Here is a 6,102-nt window from a genome sequence, read left to right as displayed (position 1 = left end):
AATATTTGGTACTGAGGTTTTTACTTAGGGCCTTGTATTTGCTAGCCAATAGTCTATACTTGAGCCCATCACCAGCCTCTTCTAGAACATATTTTTATACTTGCAAATTTTGGCTAATTTCTTAAACATAGACATACTTTATACTTTTTAATACAGTGGGATGTCAAGAGGAATAAAATCATAAAATGAACAGATAGTAATGTTATTGTTGCTTCTCATTTTTATAGAGTAATTTTATTATCTCTATTGTCATCTAGATATTAATTGTATAAGTAATGGAAGGGAATATAAGATTAATGCCCAGGTAAATTTGAAACCTAAATTTAGAGAATGATAAATTTAAAGTCTAATAAAGCCAAGATATTAGAACAAACTAGAAATATCCTATCCAGTATAGAATGGAATGAAGCATATACAAACACCTGGCACATAGCTAGTTACTTCTAAGTAACTAATATTAATAGTTGATATTTATTCAGTGCATTCCAGGACAAAGATTCTCTCAGTCCTCACCAAGACTCTCCACAAGTTACACATGTGTATTATCTTTACTTTGTAATAGAGAAAGTGAGGCATACACAGTGTAAAACTAGCCATGACCTCACAGCTTGTGAATGTCCAGCATTCTTATTCTAGGCCTCAGGAATTTAATCAGTCTTTAACAAAGTCAGACCACTTTAGAATGCAAATAATGTAAGTTTTGTTTTTCAAAGGAGCAAAGGGATCATTTTAGGAATTGCCATGATAAATCAAGGATATTTCATCCGAAAGTAATCACCAGGGTGCATCAGAGAACACAGAGGAGGACAAAAAGTAGAAAAACAGAAACTGTTTTTTAAGAATTTGGAGTAGAGGTTTGATACAAATGTGATTTCTTGGCTATATTCCCATTCCTTTATTGTGTGCACTCAGGCTGTGAGTAATTAACTGCATGCTCATAGAAGTGATTTGTTGTTTAAGATGTTTAGGATGAAGCTGTTGTGTTGGAAGCCTCATTTAATCTGTATCTTGGAGTAGGAAGGGTATTGACAAATGCACCTATGTAATCCTGTCCTGTTATGGCTGCCTACCTCTTTACTCAATGCCAGCAAAGTGGCTTCCTGTAAACCAGACATGCTCCTAACATCCTGTTTACCTCATGCTCAAGAAATTGATTTTGACTGGTGGACTGAGTGGACTCGTGAATGACTATCTTTTTAATCCCCAATTATAACGTACCACAATGTTGAAAAAAGAGGCTTGCCCATCATGAAAATGTTGGTTATACCCGGAGAACTTTTATCCTCTTCATTGTTTGGAGATTTGTCTTGTTTCTTTTGAGGAGGGGTTACTACTGCTTCAATGCATCCAGGAAGTTGTCAGTTATAGGATTAGAAGGTAGAAACTTCGTCTTTGGCAAAGGACTATGAGAAGTTCCCTTAGGCACTGAGCACATGGCATCTAGTAAAAATAGGCAAATAGTTATAATAGCCTTCTTCTGTTCATTCTAGGAGACGAATGTGTGTTCTTCATTTAATTTTTGTCTGTCTTCCTGGCTGCCTGTTTTCTTTGTAAAGAGGGCAGTGGGTGGTTGCATTGGTGCCCTTAGCATCATTCCTGTCTATATATATTCCTAAAAGTATTTTTGCATTATAATTAAAGTGAAGTATAACTAGTTCACTTCTGACATATTCTACATTGGTTGGTCCAGCTACAAGTCTATTGCTGGGGTCATTCCAACACCATGAAGACATTCTGTAGGAGGCTATGGCTAATCTCAAGTCAGAAAGGACCATGCTAAAGGTGTCTAGACCAGATCTTATCCAGACAGATTCATACCCATCACTTAATGGGAGTGGGTTTCTTTGTTCTTGAGAGAAAAATAAAAAATAGTTATTCAACTAAAGGAATATCAGAAAAATGTATCTAACGTATCAAATTTGTATTTTCACAGGTATTACTGTTAGAATCATATCAAGTTTTTTTCTTTGTTTGTGATACTGAAGATTGAAACCAGGATATGGGTCTTTTTTTTTCTTTCTTTTAAAGTGAGGTGATTTGAAGAACAGTATTAGGAAGCAAGTAGAAGAAGTGTGGGAACAAGGCAACAGTCTTGAGGCTAGCACGTGCATAGATGAGTTTAGCAAACGAGTCTATGGTAGTATGCCTATAGAATTATCTCCTTTTAAAGCATTGAATATAATTTTATAAAATAGGTTAGGTATAATTTTAAATTTTCTTTATTGATGAATATTTATGTGTTTAATTTTCCAGTTTGAAAGACTGAGAGAAAGCTTTCTCCTATACTTTCACTTGCCCCAGAAATTATATTTAAACTTATTTTGGGGAATTGTCATTGTTGGCACTTGTAGTGAATTAATCTGGGGAGCATGGTTTTGCTTTGTAGCTCAATGTAGCCTCAAACTTAACAATCCTCCTGCCCTAGCCGCCTGAGTGCTCATATCATAGGCAAGCACCACAAAAAGGGTATATCCACTTGGACCCAGGGCCCCTTGACAGAATCTTGGCCTGGCAAGCAGGAACCACATGCCTGCTACAAAACAACCTAGGATTGCAACCCTAGAAGTCACTACTGGCTGCAGAGCCAGAAGGGCTCTGCCCACTGAGAACAGAAGAGAGAATCTATATTGCTTCCATATCTAGCCATGCTTATTTTTTTCTTTCATTAGTCATTGCTTTTGTTATATAATTTTATTTTATTGCATAATTTTATTTTATCACACAAGTCTCTTTTTAATATCTGAAGTTGATTGCCCTAGTGAAAAAATATGTTTACTTAAAAATAAATGTAAAAATAAATAAAATGTAAAAGTAAGTGTAAACTGGGTGCCTGTGGCTCATGCCTGTATTCCTAGTGGCTCAGGAAGCTGAGATCATGGTTTAAAATGAGGCCAGGAAAAGTCTTTACGATTCTAGTTAACCAGCACAAAAGCTGGACAGAATGATAAGTGTGAGTAAAAAAGTCAAGTGAGAGTACAAGGTCCCGAATAGCCAAGATACAAGCAAAAAAAAAAAAAATTCAAAAATTTCCACTTTAAAAAGACAGTATATTGTTACTGTTTTTAGTTCTATGTTCTGCATATGAGTGAAAACAGATGGTACTTCTTTGAACTAGATTTATGTCTCTAAAGACAATGATCTCCAGTTCAGTTTTTTCTTTAGGGAAGTCAGTTAAGAATGTGTACTATAGAGAAGTGAATTTGATCAAAATGCACTACATGTATGAAAATATTACAGTGAAAGTCCTCTGATTAACCTGTGCTCATAAAACATAATTTTTTGAAAGTGTTCAAACAAGTGCTTTGAATATTATTTTGTCCATGTCCCATTAGTTGTAATATATAGTTTTGCAGGTCAGAGTTTCTTACCTTCCACTATCATTTTCCCATATAGTTTATAAGTTTAATTTCAGTCTAGATTTCTTCTTTAATTCCCAGTCTATTTTGTCCTAAAGACACTGAGTATTCACTTACTTCAGGTTTAGTTGAACTATTTTTTGTTTGTTGAGATAAGCTCTTGCTGTTTAGTTCGACCTGGCCTTGAACTCTTCATCCTTCTACCTCAGCCACTAGAGTTCTAAAACTATGATGTATTGCCATGATGAGTGACCCATGCTGTACCAATTTTTACTTTCTTTTAAAATGAGATCTCTGGATTAATACAGGCAGTACTACAAAATTGCTAAAAAATTTATTTTGTACATATAATTAGTATACATTGTTTCTATATAAAATTTTTACCATGCATAAAATATTTACTCAACTTTGAAACATATTTTTAGTTAGGTTACTTATCAATTCACAACTCAGAATGAAAAGCATACCATCAAGACAAACTGTAAATTCATTATGAATATCACAGTGGATCCCATTAATTATGTACAATTATTATGTGTTAATTTTTAAAAGAAGAAAAAAGAATTTCAGATGGTAACAGCACTAGCAGATGAAGTAAGCATTTAAGATCTTTGGAGAACTTAATTATTTTATTAATTCTCTCTTCTTTTTATTTTAAATAGAGTTTTTATGGACTCAAGAGCCATAAAGTATTTGTACTTTCCCACGTTTATTTATCATGGAGGAGAGGAGGAGGAGGAGGAGGAGGAGGAGGAGGAGGAGGAGGAGGAGGAGGAGGAGGAGGAGGAGGAGGAGGAGGAGGAGGAGGAGGAGGAGGAGGAGGAGGAAGAGGAGGAGGAGGAGGAGGAGGAGGAGGAGGAGGAGGAGGAGGAGGAGGAGGAGGAGGAGGAGGAGGAGGAGGAGGAGGAGGAGGAGGAGGATAAATGGAAAGAACTTTTTTTTTTAACTTGCAAAGTGAGTTACTCACCCTTAGAACTTTCTGAGGATAGTAGTTATTATAACTGATTCACCATTAACATAAAACCTAGGATAAAAATAACTTGGGCCTTGGAGCCAGTTGGTCACTCTTGTAATTCTAGCAACTCAAGAGGCTGAGATCTAAAGATCACGATTTGAAGCCAGTTCAGACAAGAAAGTACATGAGACTCATCTCCAATTAAGCACCCCCCCCCCCAAAAAAAAAATGAGAAGTAAAGCTCAGTTCAAATGGTAGAGTGCTAGACTTGAGCAAGAAAGATCAGGGACAGTGCTCAGGTTCTAAATTCGAGCCCTAGGATGTGTGTGTGTGTCTGTGTGTGCCTGTGTGTGTGTCTGTGTGTGTGTTTTCTTCACCCACAGTGTGTGTTTTCTGCTCTGTATTCCTTGTTTAGATCACATGGGTCACTGCTTCCCGCCTCCTAGAGGCAGTTTCTCTTTTTCTGTATCACCAAGTACACAATTCCTGTAAGCATTCATTTCGCTTTCTACCTAGAGAGATAGTATCTGCTTTTCCAACACTTATTCTGGGGTGGCAGGTGGAGTGCCTTTCTGAGATCTTGGTGGATTTGTTCAAACTATACTAGCTATTTAAATTTCACCATATACACATCTAATACTTTGATCATCTACTTGGTTCCTGTGTCTATTTCCAAATAATTTCTTATGAAAGGGAAATGACTGTGTTTTTTCTCACTTTATATCTCCGGTACACTAACTAGGAAACAATGTGAAATCACTTGCCAGGACATTCCATTGTCAAAGAGTTTTATTGCCCCTCACCCCCTTAACTTAGTGACCAGTTTTCCCCTGCTCTTCCTTTTATTCTCTTATTCTTCCTCCTTCCTTCTTGGATTGCTAGATTCCTGGAACCATAAATATTTTCTTGGTATTTGCAAAGCAGTAGTACTTCATCTCTTTCGTATTTCTTCTACCAAAGGTGAATATTAAAACCTACCAAGGGGATCTGAGTATGTTTAGAAAGATCTGTATAGTCTTATATAATCAAAGGGAATATAGTCTCCTCTAGGCTATGTGAAGGTATACTGTTCACTACTGTACGGCTCTGGTTTGGCCAGTCTCTTTACACTATTAACTAATCAATAACAAAATCATTCAATTTCAATGGTTATTTTTACTTATTGCTTATCATTCTTCATAAAGGTTTCCTAGTTAGCAGTTCTTTCTGGCTCTTGATTTATCTTACATGCCATTAGTTATCATATGTATACCATCACCATACCATTCTCAAATTCAAGAGCTCATCATTACCTTAGCTTGGCACAGCCTTTTTTTATTGTAAAGGGGATGTTCAGAGGGGTTACAGATACATAAGTAAGGTAATGAGTACATTTCTTTTTGAACAGTGTTACCCCCTCCCTTATTTTCTCCCACTTTTCACCTCTCTATTCCCTTCCCCCCCAAGTTATAAAGTTTACTTATAACATAGTATATAGTGAATATCACTGCTGAATTGATTTGCTCTTTGTCCCATCATTTCTGTGATTTCCCTTTCTTTTAACAAACTTATGATAAACTTTCAGATAAACTTATATACAAGACAAAGGGTACAGAAATCTAAAAAAAAAAACAGCAACAGTGGCAACAGGGCATAACCAAAGGGGAAAAAAGAACCTCAAAGGAAATAACTGCAAAACCTCTTGCTTCCATTTCTGGGGATTTATTTTGATATGCTTCATCATATATTGTCATATGCACCTAGCTATTGAGCTATTGTGATCCTCTGCTAAGAGTATCATAGACACATTCC

Source organism: Perognathus longimembris, chromosome 7, assembly GCF_023159225.1.
Source record: "Perognathus longimembris pacificus isolate PPM17 chromosome 7, ASM2315922v1, whole genome shotgun sequence".
Classification (NCBI taxonomy): Eukaryota; Metazoa; Chordata; class Mammalia; order Rodentia; family Heteromyidae; genus Perognathus; species Perognathus longimembris.
This window is presented reverse-complemented; position numbering follows the sequence as displayed.